The sequence below is a fragment of the Schistocerca gregaria genome, chromosome 1, assembly GCF_023897955.1.
Source record: "Schistocerca gregaria isolate iqSchGreg1 chromosome 1, iqSchGreg1.2, whole genome shotgun sequence".
Lineage (NCBI taxonomy): Eukaryota > Metazoa > Arthropoda > Insecta > Orthoptera > Acrididae > Schistocerca > Schistocerca gregaria.
This window is the reverse complement of record NC_064920.1, coordinates 256,497,035-256,512,313: the sequence shown is the minus strand read 5'-3', so window position 1 is coordinate 256,512,313 and position 15,279 is coordinate 256,497,035.

The window sequence follows — 15,279 nt, the reverse complement described above, 5'->3', positions numbered from 1 at the left end:
TATCAGTTCTTCGTTTGAAGTGAATCTTCGTCCAACAAGAAAAATGTTCAGTTTTGGAAAGAGATGGAAGTCTGACGGAGCCATAACAGGTGAATAAGACGGGTGTGTTGCCACATTTAATTTTGCCATGGCAACGGCTTGCGTTTGTGATCCAGCGTCAAGAGTCTCGGCACCTATTTCGTAGGTAATTTTTACATTTATAATTCTTCAGTTAGAATGTGATCTACTCTTTTAGATGACATCTGACAAGCGCGAGGAATTTCAGGCACTTTCAATCGGCGATGCTCCATGAGCATTTCGTGCACTTGTGCAATGATTCCTGGGTTAGTGACACACCTAGGCCGACTAGTGCGCGGATCGCCATTTAAGCTCTGCAGACCAAATTTTTATTCATTTGTCCACTTCGTAGCAGTTGAATATGAAGGAGCAGAGCCCCCTTTCTGTTCTGGAAATAGGCATGAATATACTTTGCTTTCATACCTTTCTTTATGAAGTACTTAATCACTGCACGAATCTCGATTTTTTTCCATCTTCGCACATCACTACGCGGGAACGACAACATGGCCACGTGACAGAAGTGACAGCTCTCTTCCAAGAGCACTAACGTGGCACTTGTTTACAGGAAACTCCCTGCGCTAGCGCTGACCTCTCGTGGTGATTCCGAGAACTTTTCCAACAATCCTCGTATAATCTTGTGGATTGCATGAAACGAGATCGATGGAGCACCTGAACCATCCTGTATATAGGGGCTTTCTTATTCAGAAAATACAATTGAATAACGTTTATTTGAGAGACGACATTTTTTTAAACTACGTCCATGTTAGCATTACTTAGGGCTAAGCTATAATTCGTCTTTTTTAAAGTCTATTCCATATGAACATCACCTGAAGCTAAACTATCATTCATCTCTTTTGTACTTGTACTGATTGGTACCAGACTAGAGGCCAATAATTCCTTTATGTCATTCATAGTACGTGCGTACTCACACACTGAACCTTTAGTTCCCATGATAAACTTATAACTCTTCCAGATATTGGGTCTCTCTCTTCTTTACCACTATTAACTGCATATACTGAATTAAAGAATACCTTTTTTCGTAATCTTCTATCTCTCACTACTTACGATTTTTATTATTTTTCAAATCTATTTAATTCTCATCAACACTAGTCACTTTCACAGTCACAGAATTTTCGTTTCAATTACAAGTATCAGCTATCAATACGAGGGGGGACGTTCATGAAACGTATCTTTCTAGTTTATTTTTTATGTATTATTCGAACTCAAGGACAATAATTGTTCCATAAAATTTCGGACTTGCAGCTGCATCTTCAAGTGAGCCGACGTGACTCACCTCGGGTCACTCTGATGGCTGGACGGAATACAGCCGAAATATTATTTATTCGGTTGCTCACCCGAAATATTAGGGAACAATAATTGCGCCGCGAAAATGCACGTCATGGACAATAACAGAAATGAGTGAAAAATAACAAAATGCGTGAGACGACATCTTCCTCCCCGACCACCTCCTGAAGCAACACTTCGATATTAGCTTGGTGAACAACGATTCAGCGGCTTACTTTCAAACAAACCTGAACGCCGTGATATACACTCTTTTGTTTTATAGATCATCTATGACTGTGTTCCGGACCTTAGTAACAAACCAGCTGCTTCTTTTATGAAGAAGCAGTTCTTGTTTTGCTACATTTTCATCTGATACACATGTCAGAATTGCAACTTATGAGGCAGTTCTTGTGTTTAATGATAGGAACGTAGGGAGGATGCTGGTATTAGAGAAAATGAGTTTTATAGGAAACTTCACTGAAAAAATCATAGAAAAACACATTTACATAGCCTCTTTGCTACTGAAAACTGAAATGAAAGAAGGCAGAAGACAAGAAACCGAAAGAGTAGCACTGAAGCGAAAGACGACCATGAGTACAAACCTGGGGCTTTCTGAAAAGGTGACGTAAGAAAAGACATTAAGTTGAACTTAAAATTACATTTCCCGAAAACGATATTCTTTACAGTTCATGTGTCTTTTTCTCAGAGAATATGAAGGCCAGAATTATGAAATTTTGTACACTTCTTTCTGTAATACCAGTAAATGTTGGCTCAAGAGTTAATTATGGAATTCTGAGTGTTAGCTGGGGTATGGGCAAAGTAGTTGGAATTTTGCATGAATTTTACATTATACTTCCAAAATAACAAAAAAATATTAGATTTCTCCTATTCGATATATTCCAAAAACTTAATGAGAGAATCTTATGTATGCAAACAGATTAAACAGAGAAAATTTTGTAAAAATGTCTTGAAAAGTTTCTGTGAAACACGTACGTATACCGAGGTGACAAAGTCATGGGATAGCAATATACACATGTACAGTCGACGGTGGTACCGCGTGCACAGGGCATAAAAGGGCAGTGCCTTGGTGGAGATGTCATTTGTACTCAAGCGACTCATGTGGAAAGGTGTCCGATACGATTATTGCCGCAAGATGGGAATCAACAAACTTTTAACATGGAATGGTAGTTGGAGCTAGATGCATGGGACATTCCATTTCGGAAATCGTTAGGAAATTCAATATTCCGAGATACACAGTGTCAAGAGTGCTGCGAGAATAATAAATGCCAGGCATTAGTTCTTGCTACGCACCTCTCACCATGAAATGGCCGATTGCTTTCACTTAACGACCGAGTGCAAAGGCGTTTGTGTAGAGTTGTCAGTGATAACAGACAAGAAGAACTGCGTGAAGTAACCGCAGAAATCAGTGTCAGGCATACTAAAAAGATATCCTTTAGGACAGTGTGGCTAAATTTGCCGTTTTTGGGCTGTGACAGCAGACGACAGACGCGAGTACCTTTGCTAACAGCTCGATATGGCCTCCAGCACTTCTCCTGGACTGGTGACCTTATCAGTTGGACCATAGGTGACTGGGAAACCGTGGCCTTGTCAAACGAGTCCCGATATCAGTTGGTAAGAGTTGGTAAGCGTTCGAGTGTGGTGCAGACACCACAAACACCTGGACCGTAGTTTTTAACAAAGCAAACTGGTGGTGACTCAGTAATGGTGTGGACTGTGTTTACATGGAATGGACTGGGTCATCTGGTGCACCTGAACCGATTATTGATTGGCAACTGCTATGTTCGCCTACTTTGAGACCCTCCGCACCAATTCATGGACTTGGTGTTCTCAAGCAATGATGGAATTTTTGTGGAGGACAATGGACCATGCCAGAACATTCAGGACAAATTGTGCCAATGATTTGACCACCCACGTAACCTGACACGAACCCCATCGAACATTTATGCGACGTAAGCGAGAGGTCATTTCGTACACAGAACCCTGCAGCGGTAATAATTTCGCAGTTATGGACGGCTATGGAAGCAACATGGTTCAGCATTTCTGCAGAGACTTCCTACGTCTTCTTGACTCCACGTCACATCTAGTTGCGGCACTACACCCGTGAAAAGGAGATCCGACACGATACTAGGACCTACCCCATGACTGTGGTCGCCTGAATGTATATTATTTACTAGAAACAAAATTTTTAAATCCCATACAAAAGTTTAAATATATATAACACATGGAAGTTAACAGTAAATGTGTAAATTGCACGTAAAGAATGGTACAAACTTTCATTGTCGTATCTTTAAAATTGGGGATGTGGTGCATCTTTTAAACAGTGAGTAATTTTCGGGTATGTCTCCCATTGACTCATCGTGACTATTATAAACTGAGGTGTGTTCTCCATCTACAGACGACGTAAAATGTAACAGGAACGCGCTGGCACTGGCGATTTCAGACAGCGGCCTCGCTGCGTGTGACTACTGTCCTTGGATTCTCCCTCGGTAGTTGCTACAGCCCGACTCGGAGCGTTGATCGCTGCTTTGGGGGACTCTGAACATTCCCCAAGCCGCCGTTGAAACTCCACCTGTACACATAAACTCCCGTTTTGCCCCCAAGAGCCTCTTCGTCTGTTCTTGAGCTTCGTATAAATCTTGCTCTTCAGTATCACGCTTGCCTCTTGGTTCTTCTGGTCGCCTTCTGTCTTCCGAACGAAATTCTCTTTTTCAAATCCTTTTACTCCGGCATTTTATGTCCACACTGCTGGCACTAACGCCGCTACCACATTCTACAGAGGTGCGACCTTATTAATATGGGATAACCATAACGCATCAAAGTCGACTTACCTATTCTTTGTCAGATAGCGCGTTATACCCGGGTCACAGGTATTTGAAGATAATTTAACCCTTTCAGACTTGAATTTTTTCTGGAGGACAGAAAATTTTCCTTTTATGTGGTAATGCTCCCAGGTGATTTTAAACGATTTTAGATGCAATATTTGTACAAAAAAATGCACCCGTTTTCGAAATATATTTTGTACACGAGGTTTCATTTTATAGACTAAAATAACAAATTACGAAATATACTCTACTGTAGTAAGTAGTAAAATGATCATTCAGTAATCACAATGCAAAATAACAATAACAATATTCAACCATACAGTGACTCCAACCACATCCGTGTATCCTGCTACTTTGACTTCCTGATATTTCCATAGTGATGCCCAACAGTTGGCAGTGCTTGCGGATGGTGAAAAGGCTGAATATTTATAAATGTGTAACTCAGGACTCCACTGTGGAAAAATACTTACATTTCTGCAAAGACACAGTAAAATTTAAAGTACACAATTGTAGTCAGAGGGTCAGTAAAGCCGCGGTGAGTGGCCACGCGGTTTGAGGCGTCATGTCACGGACCGCACAGACCCTCACGCCGGAGGTTCGAGTCCTCCCTCGGGCATGAGTGTGTGTCGTGTTCTTGGCACATATTAGTTTAAATAGTGTGCAAGTCTAGGGGCGGATGACGTAAGCAATTTGTTCCCTTAGAAATTCACACACATTCTAACATTATTGGGTCTGAAAGAGTTAATATGGACAGATTGTTGGACGCTTCCGCGTTCTGAATGTGGGCATTAGTTTTGTAATGTACCAGGTGAAGTCTGTTATTTGTCCAAACAAATTCTGAAATAGGTCGCAAGCGGATTCGTTAATTTTCTTGCTGCTGTACCGACTCAGAGATCAAACTTTGCTGCAGCATTCTTTACGATCCATCAACTAGCTATTCATAAAATCCCTCTTCTCTAAAAACTCTTAATTGGTGTACGTTAGTATCTTTACAAACATTGGTTCTTTAATTTGAAATAATCCCCACTTATTGCAGAAATTTCAAACATTAGCGTTTCTCACATATAATTCGCGTATTTTTTTTTACACCAGGGATCATTACTACTTCCACACAACTGAATGATATAGTGTCTGATACTTAAGCAAATGAAATGCAAATTGGCTTTATACATTCACTTCACTGAACTACTTAGAGCGTTCTAAATAAAGAATGTTTCAGTATTAGTTATCTCTTTTAGCTGATATTTTATCATCAATCACATTAACAAAAATCTATTTGCCCACATGCATAAATTTGTTAGAAATCAGAGATAACTTTTATTTCTTCATGAGCATCGATTTGAATCTCGTCTTTGTTTACGTATTTTCGTAAATTATCGTTATTATTTTCAGCACCACTTCTTCGGTAAGGTCTTATAGGACCAATATGTTGAGGCCACACACTACTTAATCTCACTTAACTTAGGCTAAGGACAACACACACACTCATGCCCGAGGGAGGACTCGAACCTCCGACGCGGGCAGCCGCGCGAACAATAAATCAGAATACTAATATCTTCAAAATAATTCCAACAGCTTCACAACAGAGTGATTCGAACACCTTGAATATAGCGTCAAGTAACGTAATAACAAGATCAGTTCACAACTCTTGATCTTTCAAGGTATCAAGAGCGACTGAATTTTTTTCAGAACGAATTGAATCATTCTTTCTTCTTACATTCATAACAAAAATAAGCATATCAAGAACTTGACTGTCTTGGCATTTTCTTCGGTCCTCTCGCTGTTGACACGATGGCGAAAATGTCCAGGTGCGTTAACTGCTCTCTCGGTTGTGAAGCCTGCCGTCACTGTATAACGGATCTTTTACGTTGGGATAAATTTATTTTATTTTTTGTTAGATGTTTTCGTTAAATAGCTGAATAAATTGTAACTAGGAATAATTTAATTAAGCAGAGTAGAAAAGATAAAGTCAAAGAGATGTTCATTGGGCGGACATTGTCGTAATGTAACGTCATTGCGTTGTTCGGTTGTTAAAACAAGACGTTTGTGCTCCGTTCTGCTGTTCGGTCGTGCGCGTATCTGAAAGGAATTAATTCGGCGACTAGAATAAAATTTACATAATAGTTAGGATTTGATGTTCCGACAAAAGGGGTTAACGTCAGTGTTAATTTGAACTGTGGGCGACAGGATTAGTTTTGACAGATACGTGAAAACTGTCGCAACGAAAGCTGTTCGCATATCATCCTTGAACATGACTTTTTATTTAATTAACGATTGCGGGCTCATTAAATGCTATTATCTCATGATTAGGATCAATCCACCTTTCCTCCTAGATAGAGACCATTCATTAACATTTACGTCATAAGAAAAAGGATTATTAATAAAAGTGATGTTAAATGACAATTACGTGTTATTCCGTTAGTGTGGAATCGACGTAATATCTCTGAAATTACATTGATATATAATTTGTGTTAAATACTGAACTGAGATAGGAAGTAAATTGAAAGTAGTGAACATTTGATACTGAGACTACAGAAGCAGAAGCGCTTAAGGTTTCTCTTCTCTAAAATGGCAAAATAGGTACGAACTTTATCTCAATAGTCGGCATTATGTACTGCAAAGACATTAGCATTTCATACTTATTTTGACGAAGCGCTGTTAAACAAAGCAACGTTGAGTCTCTGTACGAGTAATAAAATTAAATCTAGAAACATTATTAATACCGGCAACTACGCTTTAACAAACTGTAGTGCGTGTCGTTATTGGGCAATAACTGCTCAATCCTGGAGACTTATGTGGTGAAATTAGAAGTCGGGCATAAAAAACACACTTAAAAATCCATTCAAGCTACAGTGGAGTCGGCACAACACGACGTGGGCAGTTAGTTATAGATGGCGGGTATTCAACGTGGGGCCCGAAAAGGTAAATAAAATTACATAAAATTGACTATTGCAGTGTGAAGTGTGATTATTAGTATTAATTAACTGTGAACAATTGATTGAACTGTCTGTTTCATGTACACGATTACGCGCCTGAAACACGACGATTAATGCCGGAAAGCACAACTTCGGATTGACAACTACGAGGGACAGATCGACAGAGGTACGAACCGATGATACGCAAGAGAGCGTACAGAGGAGGTAAAAGACATTACTGACATAGTGTGAAATCCGGATTGGCCTGAAATCACTGGTTGAAGTAAATATTGGACAGTACCCATTATGTTTTAAAATAACTAACATTAGTGGTGGATAAATGAGGCAAGTTCGGAACTTTGTATTTTCTATTGCAGTGTATTATTTTTCTGGTGTTATAGACGATATGTTAATAGATTTGGTTAGGAGATTCCAAGTGTGATTATTATTAAGTTTATATTTTAAGGTCTAGAACAGGAGCAAATATTGATACTGCAATCATGGAAGGACTGAGTAATGATAATCATGTTGAGAATGTAGATAATAATGCAGTTGACTATTTGTTAGAAGTAAATGGGACTATGATGACCGAACCTAACCCAGTAGACAAGCACGAGGCATTTGGCAGTTATGTGGTAGAGATCGTAGGAAGAACGGAGGAATCTATTGAAACGAGTGGCAACTTTAATAGGTCACGCGGTAATATAAGCCTAGAGATGTTGTTTGACTTTCTGGTACAGTCGAAAGATTCAGACCAGAAATTCAAAGAAGATGTCCTTGTAGCTAATAGACAACGGGATCTTACAGAACAGGAAGCTAATAAACAGCGTGAGCTCAGAGAGAACAGAAATCCAAGCAGGATATTCTTGAAGCTAATAAAAAGTTAAAGTGCAAATGCACGAAGTTATCGAGTCTGCGTGTCAACAGACAAAACAAAACTCAGCGCAAGGCGACAGCGGTGACGACTTAAAACAGCTGAAGGCTGAATTCACAGCTATTAAAGATAAAGTAATCGCTGAATTATCTCGATGGCAGGAACAGGTTGATAGACGAATGTCACTTATAGAGGATGGGTCAGCACAACCTAGAACGTATAATAGGTATTCTGAACACAGCTCTATTAAAGATTCTCCAGTAAAAAAGAGAAATAGAGACGAGTGTTATAATCATAGTTCTAATAATGTTGAGTCATATAGAGATGATCGTGAGTTTGATCGCATGGGATATGTTACATCTACGAAAGTTGATCACAATATCTTTAAAGCGAGACAGTTTCAAACATTTACTAATGATAAGAATTCAGTTCACCCTATGGTATTTATAAAAAGCTTTCATAACGCATTTCCCAGATCGTGGGAAGAACGTGATAAAATACAATTTATTATTTCCAAAACCAGTGGTGAGATATCAGTTTGGACATCGGAAATAGCTGAAGACTGTCATTCATGTAACGAATTTGAAAGGTTATTTGTGTCTAAGTATAGGTCACAGAGCCGTCAAAATAGACTGCGTAATCAAATACATAGTCCCCAATATTATAACGTAAAGGAAGGAACTCTCAGTAAATACTTTGAGAACTATGTCAATAAAACTCGATATTTAGACAATCCCAAAAGTCAGAGGGAAGTTATCCGAATACTAAAGGGTAAACTCGCCATTCAATTAAGAGAGAAATTAATAAATGTAGACGATGATGATATCTAACAATTTTTGTCAGTAATCGACTCGTTAGATGTGATTTAGGAAGATGTGAAGAGCATGTGATATAAATCATATGGACTGAACGGTTGTAATTCTCAACATAACTGTTGTGAATGGTGGAATACTCCGAGGAAGTCTAACGGGAATGGTAACGGGCAATATTATAACCGTAATCAGTGCTATTATAATAAAGACCATAAGAATGATAACTCTTATAGACCCTATAAATACAGTAACCAACGGGAGAACAACGATCGTAGTAATAGGATTATGGATAAGGGAAATAAGAAATACAGTGGTCAGATTCAAAATGGGAATAATAATGTGGATAACGGTTCACGAAAGAGAAAATATGACGATCGATCGGGACAGCAATTCACAACACAGGATAGGCGGGTGCCGTGGAATAACGGACAAAATATTCAGTGGGCAGCTACCACTAATGTAATAACCGCTGCGTGACAATATGTACCAGTACCGTCAGTAGATTGTTCGATTAACGGTAATCATGAATGGAGAATAATACTGACGTGCGGGTAGCAGTGTTGGACGAAGTTAGCAGTCACCAAAACAACGACCCAACAAAATAGAGCCAGCTCCTCTTCGCCTTCCAAATGCATCTGGCAAGGAAGAGGAAGGAAATAAAGATCTGAAGGTACGTGTTAAGATATAATGATGGGATACATATCAAGGAAGAGTTATTAGAGAATCCAGGGAAATGGAATGATAAACCCAAAGAGTTGGTACAAGCTTTGGTAAATATCAAGATTCTTAATGAAGATATTAGTATTCTGTTAGATACCGGCGCATCATTTAGCGTGATGAGTGTTGGCTTGTTCAAATTTTTAAATAATAAACGAAAATTACCTGTTCTTCCAGTATCTAACTACGTGTTATCAGTAGCATTAGGGACACATTCTGTACCCATAAAGGCCCAAGTGCAGGTAGAGATTATAGCTCAGGGGGAAAGACTTAATAGCATCTTCCTGATAGCTCCTAAATCGTCCTATACATGTATCTGGGGCTGGCAGTTTATGCGAGAGCAAGAAATAAAACTCGACCTCGCTAAAGGCGTGTGCTGTCTAAGTAATAACGGGAACACTTTAGAATTAAAGTTGGTTAAGAAATGGGAATTACTAAACAAATTCTGTAATAGAATTAAGATTAAGATGGCTAATGCTTTTGTACTACCGCTAGCGGTAGAGGAACAAGTAAACTCTTTAAGTGTGAATGGAGCGCTAGGAATACAACAGTTGATACAAAGTATCAGAATCTGAATATTTAACCCAAAAACAAAGAAACGAATTAGCTGAACTGTTAAGTACCAATTCAAGTGTATTCGACCAGAAACCTGGCATTATTAAGAATTACGAACATGAAATGGATATCTATCCACATCAGACGTAAGAAATGGAATGATTGCATGGACGAACTAAGTATTTCCCGCTATCATGCGGAGGCATCTCCAGTCGAAATATTTTTTAGAGGTTTTAATATGTACATAAGAACATACAAGGATAAGAATCATTATAAATGGATAGAATATTTATCTACATTTGAGAAAATTCATAACGAACTTCCTCATTCAGCAACCAAATGTATTCCATCGGAAGTATTGTTAGGCAAGGAAGCTTCAGTAGAATGGATTAAACATTTACCCAGGCTGGAGGAACCAAAAATAAACCAAAGTCAATTAATGGACAAGGTTCGTCAGGAGTTGCAAAAAGCGGCCTTGATGAGAAAAAGGAAATACGACAAGAATCTCGTACTTATAAGATTAATGAGAAGGTACTTTTAAGAAGACATGTTAAGTCCTCATCTTCTAAAAGCCTGAATGAAAAATGGCAACATATATGTTACCAGATACTGGATAATCCACATCCTGGTAGCTGTCTATTAGGGGAAGTAAAAATGGGTGGCTACCTAAAGGGTTGTTCCCTCATAAAGACATTAAAATATTATGAATAACAAACATGGAATATTTTAGTAATCGTTTAGTGACATTAAGAACAAAACTGAGTAGAAATAGATTTAAGTATATTTTTTGTTAAATGTTCATATTGTTAGTATAGGTTTCTTTAATTTTAAGAAAAATTATGCCTCCATGTGTAAAATCAATATAAAGAGGCTTGCATTTGTAGAATAACACAAAGAGTACTGAGACATTATTTATAGAATTATCGTGAAGACAATTGTCTGGTAGCAAAATGTCAGTAATTTCTCTTGAGAGGATTGATCCATTAATGAAGGCATACAATAAAGAGAAGGAAAAAGAAAGACAAGGTGCAACGATTGTGTCGGGAACTGAAAATACACAGAATCTTGACACAGTCCAAGTCATAACTGTAGTTATGTCTTAAATAAAACGAACGATTTATAGTGCAAATAATATGAACGGATAATTAGTGGAGTAAAACATAAATGAATAACTATTAGAACAGTAAGCTAGTGATCATGTAGTAATCAAAGTACTACAAGACATATAATGTGAAGTACGGAAGGGAGATCAGACATGACAATTATTTTGTTACAGTGCGCCGGCCGGAATGGCCGTGCGGTTCTAGGCGCAACAGACTGGAACCGGGCGACCGCTACTGTCCCAGGTTCGAATCCTGCCTCGGGCATGGATGCGTGTGATGTCCTTAGGTTAGTTAGGTTTAATTAGTTCTAAGATCTAGGCGACTGATGACCTCAGAAGTTAAGTCGCATGGTGCTCAGAGCCATTTTTTTTGTTACTGTGGTACAAGATGTGTTGTGATCGTTTTTTTTTATTTTATGTTTTATTTTATGTACCGTGATATCTGGATGTAACTGATCAACTGTGCTCGAGAGTCATCGAGACGGCAGTATGACGTCGTGGCGTCGCTGCCTGAACAACCTGATGGGGCGAGATTATATAAAATCGTCGTGGAAGGCCTCAGACAATATTAGAAAACCATGCTTAAATCAACCTGGAGCTGGTACCAGCATGAGAGTAATGTCGCTCTCATGTTATAAGAAGAGGCGACGACCGAGTACTCATGCAACAATCATTCTGCAATTCAACCAGTTCGCAAGCTATATGAAGAGGCTACCAGATGCTACAAAACCGACGAGGTGCATGATAGACTAGTCGTTTGCTTGGTATAAGAAGAGGCGACGGCATAATAATCATGCAATAGTTACTGTTGTAACTATTGCTGGTCCACAAACCATAAGAAGAGGCGGCCGGCACGGAATAAAGACAATTGGTAGTCGAGTCGGGTAATTATTGAAGAGGCGACTCGAAAATGACAATAATAACGTCGTGATTATAGAGCCCCACTGTGCAACCGCACAGCTAACTGCATGGTGGCAGAAATCCGAAGAAGACGAGATGACTTCGCGCGAGACTGCGAGAAACTCTACAGAATTCAGAAAAGAAAATTGTACTGAAATAATTAAGAATTATCGTAGACTGACTTATTCACTAATTGTCGATACTAAAATAAAATGATATTGTAATGTACATTGTTTTGGAACAGTTTGAAATTATTTAAGGATAGAGATTAACTGGAATATTTAAAACATACTAACTTAATCAGTAAAAGAAAAATTAACTTTGTACGAATCATGTAAAAAAGAATATTGTATCATATCCATTTTGTGCACTTTTATGCTAAAAAGAAAAACCTACGAGGTTGGTCCTCATAGTTCCCTAATACCTCAAATACCTATCACCATTAACATGTCCCCAAATAAATAAGTTATAGGTGGACAGTAAGAAACCGTTATACTTTTGAGGTAAAATGCTGCTGCCTTTATAGTGAATTCAAGCCAGCAGCATTTGCGAGCATTTGGGATCTTTAACGTTGGGATAAATTTATTTTATTTTTTGTTAGATGTTTTCGTTAAATATCTGAATAAATTGTAATTAGGAATAATTTAATTAAGCAGAGTAGACAAGATAAAGTCAAAGATGTTCATTGGGCGGACACTGTTGTAATGTAACGTCATTGCGTTGTTCGGTTGTTAAAACAAGACGTTTGTGCTCCGTTCTGCTGTTCGGTCGTGCGCTATCTGAAAGGAATTAATTCGGCGACTAGAATAAACTTTCACAAAATAGTTAGGATTCGATGTTCCGACAAAACATGTTAACGTCAGTATTAATTTGAATTGTGTGTGACAGGATTAGTTCTGACAGATACGTGAAAACGGACGCAACGGAAGTTGTTCGCATATCATCCTTGAACATGACTTTTTATTTAATTAACGATTGCGGGCTCATTAAAAGCTATTATCTCATGATTAGGATCAATCCACCTTTCCTCCTAGATAGAGACCATTCATTAACATTTACGTCATAAGATAAAGGATTATTAATAAAAGTGATGTTAAATGACAATTACATGTTATTCCGTTAGTGTGGAATGGACGTAATATCTCTGAAATTACATTGATATATAATTTGTGTTAAATACTGAACTGAGATAGGAAGCAAATTGAAAGTAGTGAACATTTGATACTGAGACTACAGAAGCAGAAGCGCTTAAGGTTTCTCTTCTCTAAAATGGCAAAATAGGTACATACTTTATTTCAATAGTCGACATTATGTATTGTAAATCCATTAGCATTTCATACTTATTTTGACGAAGCGCTGTTAAACAAAGGGACGTTGAGTCTCTGTACGAGTAATAAAATTAAATCTAAAAACATAATTAATAACGGCGAACTCCGGTTTAACAAACTGTATTGCGTGTCGTCATCGGGAAATAATTGCTCAACCCTGGAGACTTGTGTGGTGAAATTAGAAGTCGGGCATAAAAAACACACTTAAAAATCCATTCAAGCTACAGTGGAGTCGGCACAACACGACGTGGACAGTTGTAGCTGCCAATTTCGTGCTGCGCCGCTCATGGATCAAACTGAAACAACACCTATTGCGGTTACATACTAACAATACAGATGACATAACATGAAATCATAAGTGACAATTAGTTAAAATATGAATTCGACTTACCACAGAGGGTGATTCTTACTAACGTTAAAAAAGCAGTGAAGAAACGTAGATGATGATAGGATAGTTAATGTAATAAAAGACACATACAGTCCCAGATCTCGGGAAATACAACTAAACTGAATGACAGACATTGAAAATGTTACGTCACGTCGCGACGCACCGTACCCCGCCATACGTGCAGCAGTTGATCCTATCGGTTTGTCGTACCTGTCATCCCTATCCAAGTGAAGTATTCCCTTCGGTGTGGATCTTGACCCAAGTGCACGACTTAAGCACGTGATGGTTAAGGTTCACCGAGTGAGGTGGCGCAGTGGTTAGCACATTGGTCTCGCATTCGAGAGGACGACGAATTAATGCCGCGTCCGGCCATCCTGACTTAGGTTTTCCGCGATTTCCCTAAATCGGTTCAGGCAAATGCCGGGATGATTCCTTTGAAAGGGCACAGCCGACTTCCTTCCCCATCCTTCCCTAATCCGACGAGGCTGATGACATCGCTGTTTGGTCTTTTCCCCAAACCAACCAATCAAGGTTTGATTATTGCATCTGGCTGGAAGCACACTGAAGCTCAAAAGAAATTGGTAAAGGCATTCGTATTCAAATATAGAAATATGTAAACAGGCATTATACTGTGCTGCAGTCGGCAACGCCTATGCAACACAACAAGTGTCTGGCGCAGCTGGTAGATCGGTTACTGCTGCTACAATTTTTTTAATTATAGTTTTAGGGTGCAAAACTGCTACGGTCATAAACGCCCATTCTGTAGCTTAGCTGCTACAATGGCAGGTTATCAAGATTTAAGTGAATTTGAGCGTGGCGTTATAGCCGGTGCACGAGCAATGGGACACTGCATTTCGTAGGTAGTGATGAAGTGGGGTTTTTCCCGTACGACCATTTCACGGGTGTTCCGTCAATATCAGGAATCCGGTAAAACATCAAATCTCTGACATCGCTGAGGCCGGAAAAAGATCCTGCAAGAACGGCACCCATGACGACTGAAGGGAGTGGTACAACGTGACAAGTGCAACCCTTCTGCAAAATGCTGCAGATTTTAATGCTGGGCCATTGACAAAGTGCCAGCGTGCGAACCATTCAACGAAACATCATCGATATGGGATTTCGCAGCCGAAGGCCCACTCGTGTACCATTGATGACTGAAAGACACAAACCATTACGCCTAGCCTGTGCCCGTCAACACCGACATTGGATTGTTGATGACTGGAAACATGTTGCCTGGTCGGACGAGTTTCGTTTCAAATTGTATCGAGCGGATATACGTGTACGGAGACGTCATGAATCCATGGACCCTGCCTGTCTACATGGGAATGTTCAAGCTGGTGGAGGCTGTGTAATGGTGTGGGGCGTTTGCAGTTCGAGTGATATGGCCCCTGATACGTCTACATACGAGTTTGGCAGGTGACACGTACGTAAGCATCCTGTGTGATCACCTGCATCCTTGCAGTCTCCATTGTGGATTCCGTCGGACTTGGGCAATTCCAGCAGG